Source organism: Saccopteryx leptura, chromosome 5 (assembly GCF_036850995.1).
Source record: "Saccopteryx leptura isolate mSacLep1 chromosome 5, mSacLep1_pri_phased_curated, whole genome shotgun sequence".
Taxonomy (NCBI): domain Eukaryota; kingdom Metazoa; phylum Chordata; class Mammalia; order Chiroptera; family Emballonuridae; genus Saccopteryx; species Saccopteryx leptura.
Genome location: NC_089507.1, coordinates 54,271,505 through 54,298,025, shown reverse-complemented (window position 1 = coordinate 54,298,025; position 26,521 = coordinate 54,271,505). Strand labels below are relative to the sequence as shown.

The 26,521-nt window shown below is 38.3% G+C and overlaps 1 protein-coding gene across 2 annotated transcripts in view; it reads left to right on the top strand.

Annotated features, from left to right (window-relative positions):
• Positions 1-26,521, top strand: part of ADAMTS3 (ADAM metallopeptidase with thrombospondin type 1 motif 3) — a 262,766-nt gene that overhangs the window by 90,193 nt on the left and 146,052 nt on the right. The window contains exon 1 of one of the 2 annotated variants that reach the window (XM_066385336.1): positions 1,839-1,872. The exons of the other annotated variant lie outside the window; for it this stretch is intronic. The gene's annotated coding sequence lies outside the window, so the exon portion shown is untranslated. Of the gene's footprint in view, positions 1-1,838; positions 1,873-26,521 lie in introns of those variants that run through there. 2 annotated transcript variants of the gene reach the window in all.

Genomic DNA, 26,521 nt, shown 5'->3' with positions numbered 1-26,521 from the left:
CGAGCCAGGGACCTTGGGCTTCAAACCAGCAACCTTTGGTCTCAAGCTAGCGACCATTGGATCATGTCGATGATACCACCCTCAAGCTGGCAACCCCAAGTTCAAGCTGGTGAGACTGTGTTCAAGCCTGTGACTTCAGGATTTCAAACCTGGGATCTCAGCATCCTAGATCAATGCTCTATCCACTGTGCCACCACTGGTCAGGTTGCATTATCTTAATTTAGTAGTTATAGCCCAATGACAGATTATTTTATGATAATTTATCTGTAAAACCAAAAATCTTTAAGTCAAAGGTGATTATTAGAATAAAATTTAGTATTTCAGAATTTTGTTTAATATATTATTTTGTAAGAAGTTTGTAAGTAGTTTAAAAATTAGTGTAACAAAATAAAATGCCTGTTGCTATGAGTTGGAATATAGAACTGGTTTATATCATCAGTATTTTAATTTCAATTTTTATAGTCTTTGTGAACAAGCATGAAATCTTTTTCTCAGCTTTGTTTTAAAGATGTGCATGTGTGTCTACCTTTGCCAGGCCAGTTGGCAAAGTTAATATAATCGTAAAGTCAAAATCCATTCAATTCTTTTCTTTCTTTCTTTCTTTTTTTTTTTTTTTTTTTGTATTTTTCTGAAGTTGGAAATGGGGAGGCAGTCAGACAGACTCCCGCATGTGCCCAACAGGGACCCACCCGGCATGTCCACCAGGGGGCGATGCTCCACCCATCTGGGGCGTGGCTCTGTTGCAACCAGAGCCATTCTAGCACCTGAGGCAGAGGTCACAGAGCCATCCTCAGCACCTGGGCCAACTTTGCTCCATTGCTCCAATGGAGCCTTGGCTGCGTGAGGGGAAGAGAGAGACAGAGAGGAAGGAGAGGGGGAGGGGTGGAGAAGCAGATGGGCACTTCTCCTATGTGCCCTGGCTGGGAATCAACCCAAGACTCCTACACGCCAGGCCGATGCTCTACCACTGAGCCAACCGGCCAGGGCCAATTCTTTTCTTTCTTACAGTTGATAGAGAGGTTTGCAATTTGGGGTGGGGTGAGGGGTGAGGAAGAGTCTTCCTCTGTCTTTAATTCCTGACATTGGCATTTCACTTAACTATTGTGACTTGACCATGACTAATGAGTTCACCTCACTCAGGTTTGCCCCCTCAGCCTTGCTGTAAGGTACTTTGTCATAAGCAGAGCAACTGGAAATCAGCAAGTACCGATTATAAAGGTTGCCTGCATGTACTGGGGCCATGCCGGATTGTATTCAATATTTCCTGTAACATACATGACTTGTTATGAAAAAAACCTTATCAGAAATATAATGAGTTTTGGTTTGAGTTTATTTGAAATTTTGGAAAATATTTGCAGTCAGTTTGTGTAGCAACTTTTCCCCCCTCTAGTATCATGCTATTTCTGTGTCTGCGGTTTCAAATTTCTGGGTCTGAAAATGTTCGATTTACGTCATAAAGTAGCACTGGCCTTTTTTTCTTCTTAATATTTATAAATATATTGACTTTAGAACAGTGCTGGCTTTTCCACTAGCACTTCCACACCTATCTTTCAAAAGTTAGGTTTCATACATTTTTGCCAATCTAGTATACTCATGGTTTGCTACCATTTTGGAATCTGCCAGTCAGAAATGACCTCAGGCATTATTGAGAAATCTGTGTCATTCCATTCCCATTATCAGCTGTTTTTTCTTTCTGCTGACATTTGTTCTGAGTAGCTCAGATCCACTCGAGCCAGGCAGTCATTTTGTGCTAACTGCTGCTGACCTTCAAGAATCGGTAGATCCAGCCAGATTGGGTCAGACTTGATCCTCTCCAGCTTTAGATACCTGGCCAACTTCTCTGCCCAGAATTAGGCTTTGATACTCCTAAAGGTCTGTAGATGATTTCACGGAATGGTAATGCTATTCTTTCACTTGTTCGCAGTCTGGCTTGACAGTGAAAACAATGGAAATTGTGTGTTAGTGCTACTTTCCTTTGGAACATCTTATCTGATGCAGCCTGTCTTTCTTTCTCTCTCTTTTCTTTCTTTCATTTTTCTTTTCCTCCCTTCCTTCCTTCCTTCCTTCCTTCCTTCCTTCCTTCCTTCCTTCCTTCCTTCCTTCCTTCCATCCTCCCTCCCTCCCTCCCTCCCTCCCTCCCTCCCTTCCTTTTTCCCTCCCTTCTTTCCTCTCTCCCTCCCTGCTTCCTCCCTTCCTCCCTTTCTCACTCTCTCTCTTCCTCCCTCTTTCCCTCCCTCCTTCTCTCCCTTCCTCTCTCCCTCTTTCCTCTCTCTTTCTCCCTCCTTTCCCTGTTCCCCTCCTCCTTCCTTTTCTTACTTCCTTCCTTCTTCCCTTTCTTCCCGCCCTCTTGCTCTCCTCTCTCTTTCTTTTTCTTTTTCTCTTTCTCCTGTCTCCGTCCCCACTCCCTTTCCTTTTTCCCTCCTTCAGCCGTCTGCTCCTTCTCACATTTCTCTTGCTGGTCCTTCTATGAAGGCCTTTCTAGTAAGGCAGGTGGGAGAGATGGTTGAGATGGCTCCAGGCACCCAGTTGGAATGGACCAGTAACACTGATTGAAGAAGCTTCATGGAGTCTGCACTTCTGCAGTTTTAGTTCATTTGCCACAGATTGTAGTTTACCGTAGACTTGCCTAGATTGTGTAATCATGGCAGAGTTTATGTGTTTGTGGCATTGACACCAATGAATACGTAGGGAAAAGTTCTGTAAGACAAACCGGTTACTACCTCTACACAGGCATAGTAAAATACTAGGTTATAAAACAATTATTTCAAGAACAGTAATTTTGGAGTAGTCATATAGTGGATTAAATGAAGGCTTTTGTAGCTTTGAAGCCTCTTACACAGGTATGATTAGCAAATCTTGCCTGAAAACTGTCAGGTGACTTTTTCTACTTCAGGGGTGCCCTGCATGCTTTCCCATAGTGCCAAAGCTGGGTCGTGTGGTTCCTAGATCATACACACCAGCAGCGGTTTCAGTGAGATGCAGAGAAATAAAATAGGACGATATGACAAGAAGTGACTGAGGCATCTGAGGGGGGTCAAGAAGAGGTGTTGTTTAGGTTAAGAGCTGAAAGAAAAGAAAGTGCCTGATGTGGGAAAAATTTAGGAGGATCAGGGGGTAAAACATATCAGGCAGAGGGAGTTGCTGAGGTCAGTTAGCTCTGAGGAGGGTATTAGAAGACAAAGTCTAAGAGAGGGGAAGAAGCCAGACCTCGTATGGCTTTATAAGCCAGAGTAAGAGTTTATCTGTAGATATAATGGGGCCATCGAGGTTTTTAGGGAGAAGGTTGGAATGGTATAATTTACTTTTTAAAATAAGATTAGCTTGCTGTATAGAGAATAAAATGGGGGAGAGGCTAAAGCAGGCGTGGCCAAGTTTTTGCCCCCAGGCCAGATTAGAAAGAAAACTTTTTCTATGAGCCACACGAAATGTTGAAATTAAAAAATGTTAAGTACAAATATGATTTGTTTAAGTAAACAAAATTTTATTATGTAATTTGTTTATGAATAAATGTGAGTGAAAAAATTTTAATATACAATATTATTTTAATAAAAATATATTTTAATAAAAATATAATTACATACTGTATAAATATCCAAACTATCGCAATCAATTGAAACAATATTTAATTTTTTTTTTTTTTGTATTTTTCTGAAGCTGGAAACGGGGAGAGACAGACAGACTCCCGCATGCGCCCGACCGGGATCCACCCGGCACGCCCACCAGGGGGCGACGCTCTGCCCACCAGGGCGTCGCTCTCTCGTGACCAGAGCCACTCTAGCGGCTGGGGCAGAGGCCAAGGAGCCATCCCCAGCGCCCGGGCCATCTTTGCTCCAATGGAGCCTCGGCTGCGGGAGGGGAAAAGGGAGACAGAGAGGAAGGAGAGGGGGAGGGGTGGAGAAGCAGATGGGCGCTTCTCCTTTGTGCCCTGGCCAGGAATCGAACCCGGGACTTCTGCACGCCAGGCCGACGCTCTACCACTGAGCCAACTGGCCAGGGCCAAAACAATATTTAATTTATAGAATGAGCTTGAGGGGGTTATATTGCAAATAAAACAATCATTTCGTTTTACAAACATCCTGGACACGTTTTCAGTTATCAACTGCAGCTGTTGTCTATGCTACAATGCCACTTGATTCAGCACACTTGACCACAAAAATAACGAATTGTTTGACCTTGGGTGGACACTGGCAAACTCCGCCTAAAAGAATGTGGCTTTCACATCGCTGCTAAACGTCAAATGGTTCATATCGAGCACAGATGAATACAAAAGTTGTAAATCTTTATAATGGAATTTTTTAAAAAATAAAGAAGTATTGCGAATCCATTCGACCAATTATTGTAAGTTAACCCTAGATTAGTCACACGTAGATTCTTTTCCTCATATCACTATCTTCTTAAATATCTCAATTTCCAGTAATCAAAGACACTTCCACTTCTGAGTAGCCGAGATTTTAAAGTAGCAGAGAATATTATAAATTTAATCACGGGCCAGCCGCATGAACTCATTAAGCGGGCCGGGCCCGCAGGCCATATGTTGGCCATGCCAGGGCTATAGTCTAAGGTGGAAGCACTCAGTTTCCAGGTGAGAGAGGATGATGGCTCAGACTATGGTTGCACTAACGGAGATGGAAAGACGTAATTGATGTGCGATATGTGTGGGGAGTAGCCTGACAGCACTTGCTGATGAATGTGATACGTGATGCAAGAGTAAGAGGAAACAGTTATCACTCTCAGATTTTAGATGTGAGGAAAAATATCAATGGACCTGAGATGGGGAATCACTAGAGCTGTAATGGGTTTAGATGGGAAACTCAGAAGTTCTGGTTTGGCCTTGGAGAGTTTGAAATACCTGTTTGACTTTTCCATGGAGATGTTGCAAAGGCAGGTGGGTAACCAAGACTGGTGCCTCACAGAGAGGCTGGGGCCGGCGATTCAGGTGGCGTCGACAGTTGCAAGATGTTCTTTAGAGTTGTGGGATTGGATGGGATAACCTAAGGGAAGAAAACTGCCAGAAAGGAGAAGGAGGCCCAGAACAGAGCCCCCTGCTTCCCTACTTTTAAGGTTTAAGCACAGAGAGGATCTAGTAAATGAGACAGAGAAGGAGCAGTCAGTAAGGTGGGGGGGAAACAAGGAGAGGATGATTTCCCAGAAGCCAAGGGAAGGTAGCGTTTCACGAATGAAAAAAAGCTGCTGGCTCTAGGTTTTGTGGGGTCTGAAGCTTAATTAATGTGGGGGTCCTTTCAGAATGAGAAGGAAAACATGAGAAATTACAAAGGAAGGAGATAAAAATGCCATAGATATCACAAAATTTTGGAAAAATAATTTAGTAATATAAGCACATGATGTACTTTTATAATTGTGGTAATGGCTGCTTAGTCTTGGATTGTTTCTTCATGTTACAAATTTTGTAATATCTTCTACAGAGACTAGAAAGACAATTAATTCCCTATTTATCATGGTTGGTCAAAATTTTATTTTTAGTACTGACAATTTTAGAAAAGTTCTTTATTACAGCCTGTTATTGATAATGTTGTGTAAATTTTTAGGATTATTGCCAAGTTGTGGGAAACTTCTATTAAATTTTTTTTTATAAATGAGCTCTGTGGTTTCAGGAGATTTTAAGTTTTCATGTACATGGGCTAATCAATAATCCTTGAATTGATGACACTCACAAACCAGTTCATCACCGATGTTTTTGTGTCATCAGCTCTGGAAAGCAAGTAAACATGAATGATACAAAAAAGTTCCTGTGACAACAAAGATATATCCCACTGAACCCAGACTGAATATACATCCTCCCAACTGAATTTCTATCTGTCTAGCTTCCAAAAATGTTTGCCAGGGTCCCCCATATACAAGAGCAGATGTGATGGAGAGGAAGTTGACATGAAAGAGATAGGAGTCTTAAAAGTTGAAGTTAAAATATCTCATTTTTGAAAACTTAAAATGCATCATGGAAGCATTGCTGGGGCCCCACCCTGGGCCTTCGAAGTGGTCTGTGCTAGTAAGGGGCCCAAACTCTACATTTCTTTGGCTTCCTCTAAGGGGAGAGAGTAATACAGTTAGTGCTCAACTTACGACCATGATTGGTTCCGACAGACCAGTCGTAACATGATTTGGTTGTTAGTTGAGTAGGCTATATGTACAGTACTGTGAAATGATGTTATAAAAATCTTTAAGTCACATTTTATCATAATTTTTTTCATTATTGTTATATATCATAATTTTATTTGTTCATTTTATACCATTTGTATCATCTCTACACCATTTTGTTTCTTATTTGTACATTCGTCAGATTTAAGTAAAACACTGCATTACCAGTACAACTGGTTTAATACTTGCAAAGACAATTTCCTCTTGGTAGACATGTTGGGAGGGGTTTGAAGAAAAATATCCAAGATACAAAACACAAATTGCTGTACTGAGCTGGGATAACAGTTGAAATGGTGCATGCGGAGATGGTAGTGCTGCTGGAAGCTGGTCTGCACTGTCGTACGCCCAGCTGGGCAACGCTTGCTCTGCCAGACGTGGAGCAGTCGTGGCTAGTGATTGTGTTCACAAAGTTGAATGGTCATAAGTTGCATAGGTCGTAAGTCGATCAATACCTGTAAGGTGATACGGATACAGAACAAGCAGAAGACCAGGTGTGATGGAGCAGTCCCCATTGGGTTTATACTCAAATATTGACTATTTTAGTTAAAAAATAAGTTTAGGCCTTTGATGAGAAGTTTTGTATAAGTAGCTTATGTGCTGAGCAAATAACACACTGATGAAATGTCCAGGCCAACAGAGAGAAGATTTGAGCTACGTGAGTTGAGAATACCAATTTTAGTTGACATTTGCTTCATTAGGGTCAAGAATTTTGTCTTTTAGATCCACCTATGCACTTTATGGATTTACCTTCCATAAAATGTGTACATGAAAAAGGTGTAAATGATGAAGGTGAAGACGAGGTGGAGCCATCCAAGACCTTTCTCAGTGTAGGTACTTTTGGTCACATATCTCAAAATCTGAGTCGTTTCTGAACACAGGAAAAACTTAGGTTGACTTCACATAGACATTTTGTTAAATTTCTTTTCAGAGGTAGTGTCAGAGAGAATGGACCTGACACAAATTTTGCAGTAATTGAATATAAACTTTTAAACCTTTGCTGACAATTGACTGAAGTTCTATTCTTAAAGTAAAATAAATTTGGGTTGAGATCATATTATTTGTCTAAATAACCATCAACATTAATTGCATGAACACAGGTCATAATGGAAATTGGAAGGTAGGACTTGGAGAGAAGAGGGATGGATTGGAAGTAATGGGCTCCTCCCACAGTCTTGATGGTACCTTCTTTCATTGCTCCCTTTGCCTGTTTATGTTGGTATTTATTTAGTGAATTCTGGCTGAAGCTAGAGTCCTCATGTGATCTGCAATCTGTTCTTCGACTTAGAACAGTTCCAGGAAGAGTTGCCAGTGGAGGAATGGACTTGTGAGTGAAGCGTATGAGACAAATGAAAAGAACCATGGCTCTGATGTTTAGAATTGCTTTAGTCCCCACCGAAATTCTTTATTTTCTTTGCTATATTGTCTGAATCAAGAAACGGGTGTTTGACCCATGGAAAATCATTTTGTTTTTATTCTTTCTTTCCATTTAAAAATATCAGTTTTAGGTTTTTAATTGAATTGGCAGGTTTGTTAATGTAGATGAGGGGGGAAGTTATGAGAAAGTTTCCTACATGCTAGAGTTAGCCAAACTAGAGAAGGGCTTCAAGAAATCTCAGATTGGCTAGTTCAACTTTCTATCCAAGGACTATCTGCTCAGATAACCTAGATGGTGAGTCAGTCTTTATGCGAATATTCTCATTATTGCCCTTTCATGAGTGCCCTGTACATATTGTTGAAGAACTACAGTTGGTAAGGCCCCAAATTAACTTAATCAGGGAGCTTTTGTTTCACCCAATCCTTCACATATTTGAAGATTTTATCATAGCCTTCTCCTTCTTAGGTTAAATATCCTTAGTTTAATTGTTCTGCATGTGAGATGGTGTTTGGATTATGTACCACTCTAATCACCTTTCTTTTGGTGATGGTTGCTCCCTGGTCTTCCTGGAAGAGCCCTGACTTTGTTCATTGTTCTACTCGTCCAGTTGATTTTGGGGGATGACCTCCAATAAACTTTGCCACAGATTATTAAATCATTTGGTGGCTGCACTAATTGGCTGAGGTATGTTTAGTGTGTGCATTAGACTCAGGACAAGAGTTCTCCCTTCCAGACCTGCCTCCCTCTTTCTCCCTCCTTATATGCTGTAAGTATGGACAGACTTTTATATCATGCTCTCCTTTCATACACAGCAGACGCCGTTGTCATTCACTGCTACCAAGTGTTATCTGTTTTCAACAGCTTGATCGAGATATAATTTACATACCATACAATTCACCTATTTAAGATTCATTGGCTTCTAGTATATTTATAAAATTATGCAGCCATCACCACAGTTAATATTAGAACATTCTCATCATGACAAAAAGAAGACTTGTGTGCATTAGTAGTCATTCTCCATTTCCTTTCATTCCTTTCCCTTTCCCCTCAGTTCTAGGCAACCACTAATCTATTTTTTGTCTCTGTAGATTTGCTTCTTCTAGGCATTTTGTATAAATGGATTTATATAATGTGTGTTTTGTATAACTGGCTTCTGTTATCTGGCATGTTTTCAAGGTTCATCCCTGTTGTGGCAAATAGCAGTTCTTCCTTTTCATTGCAGAATAGTATTCCACTGTATGGCTTTACCACCTTTAATTTAACCGTTCCTCAATGAAGGCATATTGGCTTTTCCCCATTTTTTCTTTGGCTATTATGAATTGTCCAGTATTGTGATTTGATCTTATCCTTTACTTCCTTCACTGTGCATCCAAACTTGCAAAATGAAGGAAATAAACTATGTTGTTTTCCTCTGACTATATGCAGCATTTAGGTATGATATTTTCATGTGTGAAACTTGGTTAACTGACCACTTATTCCTTAAAATGTGTTCATAGCTTCACACAAAACAAAAAAAATAAATAAATGAAGGAAAGAAAACTCACACATCCAAATACAAATGCCCGCACACATAAATCCCTGGATTTAAAAAGTTAGAAAAATTCACATGTAAAAACATTACTTTTAACACAGACGGTAATTGTAAACCTGGGTTTAGATTTAAATTGGAATAAAATGCCCCGAGGTGTTTAATGTTTATCCTTAAATGTCCAGGATAAGACCATGATGACAGCTACCAACTTATTTTTTATGACCTTGGAAAGACATGAGAGGAACGAATTTTTACCATGCGTCACACACAGATTTGCGTACCTCTCTTACTTCCCCATTTAGAATTTGGTGAGGGCGGCAGGGAATTCTTTCCTTGTTTTTCTCGGAACAGGAGAAGAAACTGTCTGTGCATTTATGTGCTTGTGTTTTCTCCTCAGAAGGGAGTCAGCTCTGGGCCCATTTTACCTCAGACACACAACAGCAGCTGTATAGTGTGTCCGCTTGCCTGCTGCTGCTCTAGCCCACGTCTAAGCTGCTTTGTAAGTTTCCTGCAGGATGTGGTGACACATAAAAGGACTATTCATTAGGGTGATTCCTTACCTGTGTGTTTCAATTTCATAAATATACGGCTCTGTCTCCCTCTGATACCCAGTCTGTAGCCCATTAGGTTTGTGTCGATAAACCGTAGGTCACACTTGAAGGACTTCAAAGGACACTAGAATGACCAGTGTCATTTTTGTCTATTGCCAGAATTTTGAGGAATAATTGACCTAGTAAGAGGAAATACCCGAAACAGGATTGGTTGAATTGAGAATATGAGTGAATGAGATTTCCTGGACCTTTTTTTTTTTTTTTTTGCTTCCTAGTCTAGTCTCTCTGGACTAAATGGAAACATAACCTGTTAAAATTGCATTAATTTATTTTAATGTGATTGTGCTTGATTGCCTAACAATGAACTAGCTGTGAACAAGGCTTAATCTGTTGTAGAAAATCAAATCAAAACATCTGTGCGACGCTACTAATTGCCAGAGAGTGTGCTGAGATGCAGTGGTGACTCTCAATCACATCATTGTGTAGGTGCAGATAAAGACAGGTTTAACACTAGAGGGTAAGCTTTGTGATTGTCAGGATTCGTACTGTCTTTATTAAACAATGTATATCTATGTCTAAGCACAGTCCTTGACACATGATAGGCACTCAACAAAATATTTGTTGAATGAATGAATATATAATCATAACATTGTATTAAAGTGCTATAATGGAAATGTGAAGGACATGGGAAGAAGAAGAGTTTTAGATATATATGTCTTTCAAATGGATTGTAGTAACAATAGAATTTTACCACACAGATCAAAGCAGGGAACTGAATTATGAAAGTTATTTATTATCTTAAGAGACATCATGATAGATAAGTTATTTTAACACTCACATTGATAGAACAAGGTCATATTATTCCATTGTATTATTATGGTAGCATATATTATATTAGTATATAGTATACTAATACTTTATTACTGTATTATTATTATTATTATTATTATACAGAGGGGGAAATTGAAGTTTAGTGATATTAGGTGACTACTTCAAGGTCAAAGAGCTCCAGTGTTGGGCCAGTTTTTGAACTCAAGGATACCTCTCACCACTTTCCACATGAGTGACAAGTAACTTCCCAAGTAACAGTCAAATATCCAATTTTAACATGAAAAGAGAAAGAAAAAAACCTGCCTCTTTCTTTCTAGTTACAAAGTATCAGTACGCTTTGTCATGTGCCTTGCCTGGCACTCTAGTGCCCCCCATCTAAGTGAATCCTCTTGGGTGCTCCCTCCCTTCAGGTGTCTCTCTTTGACCCTAGCCACCATACTGCAAGAAGCCCAAGCTACACAGAGAGATAAATCTTTGAGATATAACAGTCTAGGTGCTAGCTGTGTGAGTGAAGATCCTTCAGATAATTCTAGAATTCCACCATATGGTTTCTTTGAGCCCTTTAACTCTTCCTTGCTCAGTGGTCGACAAACTCATTAGTCAACAGAGCCAAATGTCAACAGTACAACAATTGAAATTTCTTTTGAGAGCCAAATTTTTTAAACTTAAACTATATAGGTAGGTACATTGTTATTAACTTAATTAGGGTACCCCTGAGCTGGCCAAAGAGCCGCACTCAAGGGGCCAAAGAGCTGAATGTGGCTCACGAGCCAGTTTGCCGACCACTGTCCTAGCTAGTTCCCAGACATTGTGAAGTGAAGAGAAGCCATTTCTCTTGTGTCCTGTCTGAAATCATGAACCACAGAACCCAAAGTAAATATGATGGCTGGAGCTGCAGCAGTCATCTAGTGACCATGAGGAAAAGGTAATAGGAATTGCTCAGGTCTGGGCCTGGATGTTAAGTTGCAGAATCAAGAAAGATAGCCACTTACTAGGAACTTCTTGCTAAAGCTTCCATTTCATTTTAATGTGGTTTGGGAAGTCTCAGAAGATGGTTCTGTGCAGGGACAGATTGTGAACATTTAAGCTGGTAGCTACAGTGTTATGATGACTGATGAGTCAACCAAGACCAGTTCTGTGTTGAGCCTTTTCCCTTTGACAAGATGCGACCTCTGATGAGAGAACCCTCATTACAGGAGTAGGATGCTCCTATTCTGAAAAGGATTGTTGGCACATAGAACAAATAATGGGCTATTGTAAATGATAGTACTGCAAATGTTAATAAAAACTTCATAGAATACTTCAAGTAGTTTATGTAGTCTGTGGGCATACACAAGAGTTGGAAACCATGCAGAGTTATTCCAGGCTAGTCTGGAAGGTTGACGACTTCTTTTGGGATGCATAAAATGAACTCTTTTGGAATGCATAAAAACCAAGGTCCTCTGCCTTGGCCCCAGAATTTGACCCTGGTAGAGGAGGCTGCTTAGTCTCTTTCCAGGGAGGTGAGACAGAGTGCTTTATGCCCCTACTTTATCCACACAGGGCTAAATCCTTATCTCTACCAAAAAAGTAATGTAATTCAAATACAGAGGGTCCTTGGGTTATTACACAGTTCCGTTCCTACGACTGTGATATAACCCGAAGTTTGGTGTAAGTTGAAACACTCCCTAGCCTAAGTCACTTACCTATTTTAACACAGTTGTAAAATCATAATCTAGAACATAAAAACACAACTAAGCTACAGAAAAAGGAAAAGGATATAAATATACTGTATGGTACAATGTATTGTAATAACAGAAAAAAAATGACAAAAATTCCTTACCTTTATTCCTGTGGTTGGCTTGCACACTGGAAGGGGCATTGCAAGGTGGGAGAGAGTGATCTATTGGGAGGAGGAAGCTGGAGAGGCAGGAGAACCTGCAGAAGGTGCTGGAGATACTGGGTCAGGTGAATCAGGATTGCCTAAGGAACATGCAGGAGATGCTGGAGATGATTCTACGTGTACTACAGGTGTTTCATCTCGAGAAGCAGATGATGTAGAGAATACAGGATCTGTTGCAGGCCTCTCTACCTTATTAAAGAATTATTCCAGGCTAGTCTGGAAGGTTGATGACTTCTTCTCTTCTAAAATCTACCTATAGCATTGCAAGGCATCCATAACAGCTCTGTAGACCTTACTGAGTCTGTCGTCTCTGGGGTCCTCAGCCTGAAAATTTCCAGCCTATCCTCCGTCATAGAAAAACCTGCCAAACCCTTGGTAGTAAATCTCTTGGGTTCTGGGGTCTCTCTCTACCTCACTTATAAGCCACATTACTGTGTATTCTTCTCCCTGTGTGCAACCAGGGAGTCTATGTAGTCTGTAAGTATGACACTAATAGCATAAGCTGAAACACTCACGTGTCAGTTTTTTAAAGTTTTTATGAGAGTGAGCGTCTTAAACTCGAAACATTAAATGTTGAGACTATCATAACCTGTCATAACCCAAGAACCCCCTATAATCATCCAAAAACCCTCCACTCCTATGTTACTCCATGCAGGGTATTAATCTGAGGTTAGACCTACATGTAATCTTAGAGCCAAAAAGCTTCTAATAGAAAGTTTTGGAGTAGACAAAGATTTCGTGAATAGGACACAAAAAGCAGTAACCATAAAAACCATTGATAAATTAACTTCATCAAAATTAAAAATTCTGTTCACCACGCCATTAAAATAATGAGCAGACAAACCACAGATTGGGAAAAATTATTCATAACACATGTATCTGAAAAACAATTTGTGTATCAATTATTTAAAGAAATGCTACAAATTAGCAATGGAAAGTTGAACAATCTAATTTTTTTAAATGGATAAAAGAATTGAACAGACAGGTCACAAAGGAAGATACACAAAGTGTTAACAAATACATGAAAGGTATGAGATATTCCTACAATAGAATATTACTCAGTAGTAATAATAAGGATCCATGCAACACTATGAGTGAATCTGAACAACATTATGCTGAGTGGAAGAAGCCAGATTTAAAAATCTGCATACACTAATACTCTATGTTTCTATTTACATGAAGTCAGAGAATAGTTTTAAAAAAATAATAAAAGGGCCCTGGCTGATTTGCTCAGTAGCTAGAGTGTTGGCACAGTGTGTGGATGTCCTGGGTTCAATCCCTGGTCAGGACACACAGGAGAAACAAGCATCTGCTTCTGCCCCACTTCCACTCTCCCTTCTCTCTTTCTCTTCTCCTCTCTCAGCCAGTGGCTCGACTAGTTTGAGTGTGACCCTGGGAGCTGAGGATAGCTTGGTTGATTTGAGTTTTAGCCCCAGACAGGGGTTGCCAAGTGGATCCTGGTCAGGTGCATGTGGGAGTCTGCCTCACTATCTCCCCTCTTCTCACTTAAAAAAATACTATGATGGTAGAATTAGAATCAGAAAGAAGTTGCCTGGGAATTAGAAAGAGAAATTGACTCGAAAGGAACATGAGAGAACTTTTGATTCTGACAGCTTTGTCCTATACGTATTTTGTTCTGAGTGTTGGTTGCATAGCTATTTGCAATTGTGAACACTCATTGTATGGAACACCCAAGGTTTTTGTTTTTATTATGTGTCATTTTTATTGTACTTAAACGACACACACAAAAGTAGTGGTAATTTTCTCATAAGAATTCTCCTAGTAAAAAAAAGAGTAGAAATCCAAATTGAGTAGATGTATTTACCCCAGTTAGGATTTAATGAGATTGTTTTGGTTTTATTTATGGATGGGCAAAATTGACCCAGTGAACATTTTAAATTTTCCTGGATCGTTCTCTTGTATAAAGCTCTCACCTGTACTGCGGCCTGTCTTCACAGAAAGAAGGGAGAGTGTGTCCGAAGCCTTATGGGAGAAGGAGATTGTAAGGAGGTCACTGTAGCTGATGCAGAATGTGTGACTGAGCTTCCCTGTGAGCAGGTGCTGATAGACATCCTGGCCTACTTGCTGAAGGAATGAATTAGCAAAAGATGAGGTGTTTGGGGGACCGAACGAGCATCATAAACCATATTGAGAATTCAGCTTTCATCTAGGCAACAGATATCCAAGGAAGGTTTTAGGCAGAGAAATGGCTTCCCTGCCCTCAGGTTAACTGACTTTGTGGAGAGTGAGTTAGAAGTTGGACAGTTGGTGGCAGGGACGTTACTGTTTGAATCATATTTCTGCTGTAGATGCTAATATCTTGCCAGACTTTGGTGCATGATTACAAAATGCCATTCAGGCCTTTGTCTCTTTTAAAACGTGTTTGAAACATACCATGAAGCTCCTCTTTCACTTGTTTCTTTGATACTTTTTTTTTACCTGATTAGCATTATATTATTATTCTTCTTTCAGGTAATTACAAATGACCTTTATCAAAGTTTTAAAGTTTGAAATATTGACTTGGGGTATTTCAATGTAAAATATTTTGCCCTCACCCTTTTTTGAAATAGAGAAGCTGTTGACTGAAGTTCTGTGTATCTTCTGAAATATTGCATTGACATTGTAAGACATTAAACAAATATATAAATATCCTTCATAGTGAACTTGTAGGTAATTGAAAAGTGAAGGAAAAAACCTAAAAGAAAATTGGAGAAGGACACCACATTTTTTTCTTTTAGGGAATTATTGCTTTTGGAAATATATTTTAAAGTTTCGGCAAACACCTTTTCAGAAAATGATTTATTTAAACAAATTTAGTATGCCAAGGTAAGGCTTACACTAGTAACCTAGCAACTGTAGGCACACATTTAATTTAGTGAGAAAGATGGCAAGAAAAATGTCTTGAGCTTGAAATGAATGCCTTGCCAATTCAATAATGTAAAATATCTCACATGAGGGAAAACCACTGGTTACGATGGCGATTTCTTATAACATTTAAATCTAAACAATATGATTTTGTCATTCATGTTTTAAAAAAAAGAACCTTAGGGATTGTTAAAAGATCATACCAGTCACTTAGTTGTTATATGCATCACATTTAAGGAAAAGGAAACATTTTTTAAAAAGGAAAAGAAAAAGATGGGAACAGATGACTGCATCATTTGACTAAAGACTTACTCATACACAATTTCATTTAAAAGGAACTAAAGGTGATGGAGGGAAAACATGTGGTTTGGCACTTGAATGTCATAAAGCAAAGTTAATATACTTTACTCAGTAAAGCTTTTTGAAAACTGACCTAATTCTCAGGAAGTTAAACACTTTTCTGTTGTTGTTGCCCAAGGTAATTAATAACTCTGATAGGAAGAATTCTGATTTTATTTTGTGAATACTTAATAGAATTTTATGCACTACTTTTCTTTAAAAAATAAGTTTATTATAAGGGCCATTTTAAAAGTTACATTGGTTCAATTCCAGGGTCCCAAACCACAAAACAAATGTAAATATTGCTTAATTTTGACTTTTCCTAATGTAATACATCTAATCTGTACTTTGGACATACTTAGTTATATGCTACTTTGAAGATTCCACTGATCTGAAATTAGCATGCTATTATTAAGCACTGTATAAAACTAACAATGAATCTGTGTGTCCCCAGGTGTTAGTAGTGTTGTGATTTTGAAGGCATAGACTAGTTAGTCTATGTCCTAATCTTAACAGTCAAGTTTTGATCTTGTTTAAACACTGCTGTTCTTAATAGTGTAGTCCATAGGTAACCAGGCATTCTGGGCTGCCTTAAGGGGCTTTCGCAGGACATGAGCCCTGCAGTGCTAAAACTAGGTGTGTCCCAGGTACACCAGACAGTTTGGCCACTCTGTCCTCGAGATCCTTTCAGGGGTTCTGTGAGTTCAGAATTATTTTCATCATAGTACTAAAACATTTTCTGTTTCTTTCACTCTTATTCTCACTCAAGTATACAGTGGACTTTCCAGAGGCAACAAGAGGTATATTACAACAGATTGAATTCAGAAGCAGGTAGGAGAATCCAGCTGTCTTCTATTAAGTCAGATGTACCCTATTTGCAAAAATGTAAAACAATGCCAGTCTTCTCACTACAATTTTCTTTGTTTTGAAAATCACTATCATTTTTCATAAACTATTTTACCATATAATGTACTAATTTATTTTATTTATTTATTTTTTGTGTGTGAGAAAAGAGGCAGAGAGAGACAGAAACAGACAGGAAGGGAGAGAAATGAGAAGCATCAACTCATAGTTGTAGCACCTTAGTTGTTCATTGATTGTTTTTTCATATGTGCTTTGGCTGGGGGGCTCCAGCCGAACCAATGACCCCTTGCTTAAGCCAGCGACCTTAGGCTCAAGACAGCGACCATGGGGTCATGTCTATGATTCCATGCTCAAGCCAGCGACCCTGCACCAAAGCTGGTGAGCCCATGCTCAAGCCAGATGAGCCCATGCTCAAGCTGGTGACCTCAGGATTTTGAACCTGGGTCCTCAGTGTCCCAGGTAGATGCTCTATCCACTGCACCACAGCCTGGTTAGGCTGGACTAATTTATTTTCAAATGAGGTAATTAATACATTATAGATTTTTGTTTTAATTTGTAATACAAGTATCAAGAAACATGACCTATGTAAACAAAAGCCTCTTAGGAATCCTCAATACAAAAAAAGACTATAAAAGGGTTCTGAGACCAAAAAGTTTGAGAAACACTGTTTTGGAATTTTCTACATGAAAAAAGGGAACTTTTAACTGCTCCGTGTCATGCCCTGAGCCTTTTAGCAGGCTTTGTTTATGGGAATCCTCGTCTCATTCCTGGAACCTCCCAGGGAGGCCAAGCTGCTTCCCTTCGCCCCACTTGCCACACATGAAGAGTAAAGGAGGGAGCTGTCAGTTAACTCGGGCTGAACCTCACTCTAAACAATAGCTAAAACGGAAAAGGATTAAAACAACAACAACCCCAAAACGCTTGTGCTAAATCAAAAAGATGAAATGGTTCCATCAAACTAAACATCCATCCTATTTAATGGAAAGACTCTTATAAATAGTAAGGGTACCTTGTTTTCTTAAAACTGACTATATTTGCCATTATTGCTATTAGTGTATTACCTATTGCTGATATTAATAAATATAAATATACCACATACATGTAATATAATGAATATAAATATACCTAGCAGTGTGAGACTAGAAGGGATTCTTGCTTTCCCCACTTTGTGGGTCTGAACTCTTGTTAGTACTGACATAATCAAAGCCACATGGCTCTAGGAGAGATCATCCTAGTACTGCTTCTGTTGTGATGACCGCCTGGAGGGGGAAACCAATATGCAGACCTAGCTGAGCGCTCTGGTACAGGTGAATGTTGTTGACCACACAACCCTAGCAGAATGCATTCTGTGTCAGTTTTTCAACCTAAATACTTTTTCTTTTTTTAAATTTTATTTATTCATCTTTAGAGAGGAGAGAGAGAGGGAGAGAGAGAGGGAGAGAGAGGAGAGAGAGAGAGAGAGAGAGAGAAGGGGGAGGAGCTAGAAGCATCAACTCCCATATGTGCCTTGACCAGGCAAGCCCAGGGTTTCGAACCGGCGACCTCAGCATTTCCAGGTCGACGCTTTATCCACTGCGCCACCACAAGTCAGGCACTTTTTCTTTTTTTTAATATGCCCTTTATTATAAAAAAAATATGCACAACAGTCATCCCTAACTCCTACTATATCTTTAACATACACTCCAGCTATAAAGGGCTTCCACTGTCTATTTATTTCTGTATGTTGAATTTCTCATGAGTGTGCATTAATTTATAATCAGAAAAGCAATACATATTTTTTGAGGGTGATAAATTATGATAGATATTGGTTTATGATCATGGCCATAAAATCCTTAATAAAGAACCAAGGGGGGGCCTGGATAGTAGACTCAGTGGTAGAGCATCGGCCTGGCACGTGAATGTCCTGGGTTTGATTCTTGGTCAGGGCACACAGGAAGAGCACCCATCTGCTTCTCTATCCTTCCTCTTCTCCTCTCTCTCTATTTCTCTCTTCCCCTCCCTTGACCAAGGCCCCATTAGAGCAAAGTTGGCCCAGGCACTGAGGATGGCTCCATGGCCTCTACCTCAGGTGCTAGAACGGCTCTGGTTGCAATGGAGCAATGGCACAGATGGACAGAACTTCGACCCCTAGAGGGCTTGCCAGGTGGATCCTGGTCGGGTGAATGGGGGATTTTGTCTCTCTGCCTACTGGCTTCTCATTTCAGAAAAAAAAAAAAAGAGCTAAGGGGGGATAAAGATCTAAGTGCAACAAACTAGTGATCTGATCACCTCTGTGTTGCAATGACTTAGTATAAAGCTTTCTTTTTAAATAATTGACTTTGAGAATATTTTGGATGGTTCCAGTGATACAAACTCACCATGGCATTTTGTTACTTTCTAAACAGTAGAGCTCAGTATCTTTTTAGGGTAGTAAAAATGTATCAGGAATTTAATTTTAATGTGTCTGTGCCATAACAGAAATATTTAATCACTAATTGTTGCATGTATAATTTACATTCCTAGAAGCAGAAATGCAGAATCAAAAGATACATGCATTTTTATGAATTTTGATTGACATTATTAAGTTATCCACCCTGAAAGGTGGTAATAGTTTTTAATTCCATAGTAAAGTTTAAGAATATTGTTTCTTCATAATTTTGAAGATCTGGGGATTATCTTTCTTTTAAATCTTTGCCAATACAAGGGCATTAATAGGGGCCACCTTAGAACACTGCTTATCATCAGACCCAACCTCAGACTATTTTACTTAGTTTACAGCGGAGCTCCAGGATTTCCATTTATTATAGAACTAAGACCTCCAAAAAATATACATAATACATAGACACATTCAACAGTGTAGCGATGGCCAGAGGTAAAGAGGGCGAGGACTTGGTGGAAGCAGGCAGAGGTGAGGAAAATGGGGACAGAAAGAGACATTGCTAGAGGCAAGAAGAAACATGATGCAGTGGGCAGATGGTGGTTTGTTGAGTTGTGGACTTGAAACCTATATGGTTTTGCAAATGTATATCATCTCAATGAATTCAATAAAATGAAAAACTCAAGAAGGGATGTCTTCAGGAAAAAAAAATGGGACCGATGGGTTACCTAAAAAAAAAAAAGACAAAAATAGAAAGAACACATTAGGAGTTGGAAAATAAGGCTCCAAGTCCTAGTTTTGCCATTCATTATATGACCATGGCATGTCATGTAACTTCCTTGAATCCTGGTGTTTACATAGCACCAGGTGGTTTTAAAGACTGAATGAGCACATAAAGGCATAGTGGACTACTCTGTTATCACATAGATTTTTGTGGTTCGGTAGTTTGGCATTGAACCAAGTGTAAATTGACATCATTATCACTGTGATAGTACCATATAGTTGGACCTTAAAGGTTTAGGTGATTAATTAGCTTCTTTTGGGGGTCAGAGACCCCATTTTGTTTGTAGCATATGACTCTCAGGAAACAGGCTGGAATCTCTCTCTACTCTGTTCTCAAGTGTCCATTTAATCCTTTGAGTAGTGAGTCTTTTTCATGCTCGCTGAGCCCTGGGAGTGAGTTTCTTTGCAAAAAATGAAATTAGTTCCAGTTCCAGTTTTATTAACTTAAAATTATGTTTGTTTGATAACCAATTTATGGAAACAAGAAAAACATACATTTGCATTTTTTAAATGTTGCCTTACACATTTTTAAAAGAAATTGATCGTGCTCTGGATGGTCAGGAGGCACGAGGACTTACTTGAACATTCGTACTACTCAAAGGGTTTAAAGATCAGGTGGTGCTCAAGTTGGACGACAGAGATTCACCACTTGTGTTTGGTAGTTAGTATACTATATGACCAGCTATATTGTTCAGCTACTCTTTTATTTGAAATCAACCTCACTAGTCTAGTTGATTGATCTGCTAGATAGCAATAGGAAGCAAGAAGGCCCAGCCCATCTTTGAAAACCATGGTTTGTTGTTGAGAACAATTTCTTTTTCCAATCTCAGCTCACATACTTGTGATAGACATCAACAATTTAAAAAAAATATTAATCAGCTGGCATATAAAACAGAAAGTATACGTTTTTATTCCTTAGAGATTTCATAAGAAATAACAACTAAGTGCTTGGAAAATCACTTATACAGAAGTGTTCCATTTAACTAAGATTATGACATTAAGAAATGTATTTTAGTAATAGCACATTAGTTGAATAAATTTTGTTAAAAAAAATACCATGTTTGTGTGACATTGTATTTTCATACAGCAAAGGTACAGAAAGATAGATTCAGGAAGATGAAAGTGTGTGAAACACACTAGACTGTGCCTAATTCACATTAATTAGGTCAACAAATGTAACTGTTCGAAATAGCAAGTGCTTTTAGCCTCATATTTAGTGGACTGGATCAAGGCTTGTTTTTTGGTTTTGTTTTGTTTTTGTGGTGTTTTTTTTTTTTTTTTTTGACAGACACGCCTTCTTTTCTTCAAATGGTACAAATGACCTAATGTTGTATCTCAGGAGAAGAACATTGGAAGACACTCGAGTTATGAAATGAGTGCTGTGAAGCAAGGGTAGATTTAGAGGGAAATAGAGGGAACTAGAAAAAGTCTTTATCCAGGAGCCTGATAATGGACATTTGCCACTACTGAACTTCTAGCTGGAGAGATGCTTTAGCGTTTTAATGTGACTTGCAGGCAGGGTGTGGCTTTTGATCAGGAGCTGACATTAATGATCAGGGTCAGCTGTGGTTAAAGCTTGTTTTTTCCATCATAAGAGGATCATCAGGGGAAAAAGTCAGTATATTTCAATACTGTAAACTGTTTTGGGCTGGTTCAGCCATTTGGCAGCCCTATAAACGGAGTAGGGTTTCATTGAAAGAATGAGCACTGAGAAATATATGTTCTTTGCCTTCCAGCTGAGGCGAGTGCTGTTCCAATGTAGAACTAGCTTCTGAGTGCTAATTTTAAGAATTGGATCTTGCTACTTTTTCCCTAAAAATATTATAAATATCATAAATAAATATTCTAAAATATGAGAAAAGTTTGGTGTGTGTGTATAACATATGCACACACACATACATACATACATACATATATATATATATTTTGTTTGTTTGTTTGTTTGTTTGTTTAGAGGAAGTACCAAAGATTCCATGAGCCATTTGAGCCATTGTGCCAGTATTCCTTCTTCCCATTCTGATCTCTGCCCGCTGGGTGTTTTCTCTAATGCATCACTTCCATTTCTCTCTTTACAGCATTTCCTTTGCTTTGTCTCTTTTCACTTATATTTTACTTTATGAGTATCCTACTTAGTCTAATGACGGAGATTTCACTGATGGAACCAGAAGCCATCCTAAAGTCTTAGCAGTCCATGTTCCATTTTTAACTTCCTTTCTATGTTCTCAGGTTTCCATCTAATCGGTTGCTATTTATTTGTTGCTGAGGCTTTCAAAGTTCCTTTGCTATTGTCTCCATTCATTCTTTTTTTTTTTGTGACAGAGACAGAGAGAGGGACAGATAGGGACAGACAGGAAGGGAGAGAGATGAGAAACATCAATTCTTCATTGCAGCACCTTATTGTTCATTGATTGTTTTCTCTTATGTGCCTTGACTGGGGGGCTGCAGCAGACTGAGTGACCCCTTGCTCAAGCCAGTGACCTTGGGCTCAAGCTGGTGAGCTATGCTCAAACCAGATGAGCCTGTGCTCAAGCTGGCAGGGTCTCAAACCTGGGTCCTCTGCGTCCTAATTCTAAGCTCTATCCACCACGCCACTGCGTGGTCAGGCCCCATTCATTTTATATTATAATCTCTTGCCTCATCTCAGGACTCACCTTCTGTTCTAGCCAGACATTTCTCTTGAGTTTTTTGTAACAGTTTTGGAAGCTTTTTCTTTATCTGCAGACCTTCTCTCTTTTAACTACATAATTTTATCTAAACCATTAAAAATAGTAGGTAAGGATAAAGTATTTACCAGGTGTTCTTTTTCTTCCTTAACTAATTCTATTCTTGCAATTTTCCATTGTTGTATAGCAAACAACTCACATTTAGGGTGTAAAACAACAGCTGTTGTATTATATGCCTGGATTTTTATGTATCAGGAATTCAGAGAGGGCAAGTGTCCTTGCTCTAGAATGTCTGGGTTCTCATCTGGGAATGCTCAAATGACTGGGATTAATTTGAGTGGCTGAGTGTTAGGAGCTGGCTTCTTCATTCACATGTCTGGTGGCCGGGCCGAGCAATTTGAAAGCTTGGAGTGTTACCAGAGTGCCTACACATGGCTTCTTCATGTGTCTTGTGCTTCTCACAGAGTGGCAGATGGATCTGAGGGGAAGCATCTGGAGACAGAGTGTTCCACGAGACTGAGGCAGAGGCTTCAAAGCTTCTTCCCAGCGAGGCTCAGAGATCATGCAGTGAACACTTCCATTACATTCTTTTGACTATAAATGAGTCACAAAAGCTGGTCTGGGTTCAAGGGAAGGGAAATTAAATTCTACCTCTTGATGGGGGAGTAGCCAGGTCATACTGAGAAAAGTAGTGTGGGATGGGAGATGGTGTTATAGGCCAGTTTTGGGAAGAAAAATCTGTTACATTGACCTATATCTTATTCAAGGGATTTCCTCTGTTTAACTCAATCAGTTTGAAATGCCCTGAAGCCTTGCTACTCAAAGTGTCATCCAGAGAACAGAAGCACCAATATCACCTCATAGTTTATTAGAAATATAGACTCTCAGACCACTGAGTCAAAATCTGCATTGATAAGATCTCCAGGGATTTGTCTGCACTGTAAAGTTTGAGAAATTCTGCCCTAGGGAACATTGACCATGCTGTGGGCTTGCTAATATCTACCCAATGGAAAAATAGCAAATGCTGAAGGGATAGTGGAACTTATTTGGATTGAATTCCTATTTATAAGCAGAATTTCTGTACTTTAAATTATATATCTCATACTATTTTGACTCTATTATATTAATTGTGATCTTGCTTATCTTTTGGGGACTATATGTATCTTCCATATGTATTTTACTACATGTATCTTCCATATGTATTCTCATAATGCATTGTAATGCACAAACTTAGTTTTAATAATTATTCATTTCCTTCACTAAAGTTTTGGCATAACCATTTACTTTGGTATGTACATACATAATGCTATTTTGAATAATTTCTAAGATAAAAAGTTAGGTTCTTTTGTGTATGTGCTGCTGAAGCAAGCACAAAAGCTAGGTTCTTTTGGATTTTACATTGCCCCTTAAACTATTTTTTCATTGTTGGAACTTATTAAGCTTTTTCTTTCCTATGTCAGCTATTAGTAGATACCTATTTTCTTCTGAATGAAAGAATATGATTTTTAATTTGTTCCCTATGACTGTTAATTTAAGATACGCTGACTCATTCTGCACACTTGTAAAAACCTGAGAAATGTATATATATTTTATTATATCTTTAGTAGATGACTATTGTGAGTTTTAATTATTTGGTGAGTCTAATTCATAGATATCATTTACTTATGTTTTCCTTAATAAACATAAGTCATCTTTTTAAAATTTGTTTTGGAGTAAGGGAACAAATATCCAAAAAATCATTTTGATTGGCACTTTATTTTCTAGATAATTCTTCTCAAAGTGTAATTTCCAGACTACTATTATTTGCAGCATCTGAAGCTCTTGTTAAAATTGCAGATTTCTGATCCTCATCCCAGTTCTTTTGAATTGGGCTCTCTGGAGTTGAAACATGGAAAAGTCTCTGAGGTTGGGACCTAATTTCTTTGGCACACTAAAGTTTGCAACCTACTTTATATTAATCTTATGATCATATCTCAAGTTATTTATCATGGGAATAAGGGGGTCTTGGAATATTGGCAGGGAACAACAGCTTGTCAAGTCCCTGTCTTTCCTGGGAGCTCTAATATTGGAAAATAAAATAATTGGAAGTCATTTTAGAGATTATCTGGTCCAGTTCTTGTTATTTTACAGATTATGAAACTGAGCTCTGGAAAGCTTAAATGATTTTTCAAAAGTCATATTAGTTAGTAGCAAAGTTATGACCAAAACCCATATTTTGTGTCAACCAAACTAGGTTCCTTCCGTGGTGCTCTCTAAGATGTGGTTGGTTCATCTTATCTTTAAACATGGCATTTTGTTATGTTAATGACAAGATCTAGAGGCGAAAAGGAATTTACTGTATTAGTTTGCTGAACTGACCATGTTAATAAATTGAATATTTTCATTATTTGATGCTCTTAGGGCTTTAGTCATCTAATTGAAGTCTTTTCTTAGAGATTTTCTTTTACATCCTCATAAACTTTATCAGAGTTCAGGAAAATCACTAGATAAAATGCCGTAACATGAAACACTCAACATAAAAGGCCAGATATTGATCAGTTATACGCTGCACAGTATTTACAAAATAAAAATGAACTAGTTTTGCAAAAGAAGCAAAACTTTTACTAAAATAAAAAAATGTATTTATTTTATTTATTTATATTTTTTCCTGAATTCTCACAGATAGTACTGAGAGAAATCCTGAACAGCAACCATACTGTTATTGCAAGAATAAGATTTCTTTGGTCTCTTTTTTGTGTAATCTCTTTCATCACAGGCTGATGGGTTGACATTTTATAAGGTTGAATGAAAAAAGTTCTATTAAAGGCTCAAGTAACAGTGGCCTGGCTTAATGGAGGCAGGAACTGGTAATGAAGATGAAGGAAAATAAGCGGAATTAGACTGGATACATAGGAAATCCTTCAGTCCTTAGGAAATGCTTCTAGAATTTTATTTCTTACAATCTAGATTTTAAGTAGAACCAGGCAGCAGAGTTTGGAGGTTATACTCTAAATAAGGGACTGATTAAGATGAGATTTATTTGCTTTAGCAGGTAATTGAATTGTGAGTCAAGATTATATTATCCCTTTTTTTATTTTTAAATTTAATACTCCAGCCATATTACCTGCCTGGCTAGGGCCCACCATCCTTTACATGGAAGAGGTTCTGTACACATACATTTAGTATGATCAATTTGCAGGTGATTATGTCAGGTGTTTTTGAAATTCAGAAGTCATCCAGAAGGATCATTGTTGAATGAAATGATAGCCAAACCCAATGTAAATCTGGAATTTAATCAGATTTATATATATTTAGGTTTGGCTAACATCCTTCCCAACATTTCTTAATTTCCAGGCACTAGCACAGTTAACATAAAAAAATTATCATAAAGGATTGAAAGTGATAAGTACCGCAGAAATATTGATAAAATGCTGGAAGTCCAAAAAGAGTACAACGTTCTCCTGGCTTTGAAATAATTGAAGGTTTTATGGAAATCAATGGTGTATGGCTTGGGGATGTTTTAGCTACTTTTTAATCTTCATGAATTCCATCCAAATGCACGCCATATAATTAAGCTTTTTAAATGTAAATAGTGTTTTTGTCTTAACAAATACACATTTGAATCCGTTCTCCTCTGTTTTCCAGCCCTTCTCAACTGTTTTGCCTTTCCCAACCACTAGGCTGTACACATTTTGGAGGTAACATTGAAATATGCCCTGCAATTCGGGGGAGCTTTGGAAATCATATTCATGTATTATCTGTTCATTGTAATGATAAAATGAAATGAGGCAATGTGTTCAGTTGGCAGCTTGATACAATCAATGTTGAAGAAGGTAGCACAGTGAAATGGTGATTCTCAAAATGTGTTTTGATAGAGCCTTAGTCAGCTAAGATATAATTGTTGTACCACTAAAGTATCCTGATAGTATTTCTTGAATATTGCATATGTATTTATTCTCTCTCACATAGAACATTAATATACATTTTTTCTGTATCTCTTTCAAACCTTTAAAACTAAACTAAGTTTAATTAAATTAATTTAAAACTTAAACTAGACAGTTAAAACTTATTACTGTGTTTCTATATTATGTTAAAATTATAACCAATTTAGCACAACATAATAAATATTTAGTTAACTTCAGTTTGATATTTATTACATGATTTGGCATGTATTTCCTGACATTCCAAAGAAGTCCACCTAGGTCTACTATCCTTCCTTAATATATTTAAGAATCACTATAGTAAAGTAGTTTTGGGTGTCATAATTAAAAATGGAGTGTTTCCATAGCATAGGTTTTTTTTAGAGTATCTGGCACAGAATTTTCAAGAAAATCTTAGTAATTCTTGTT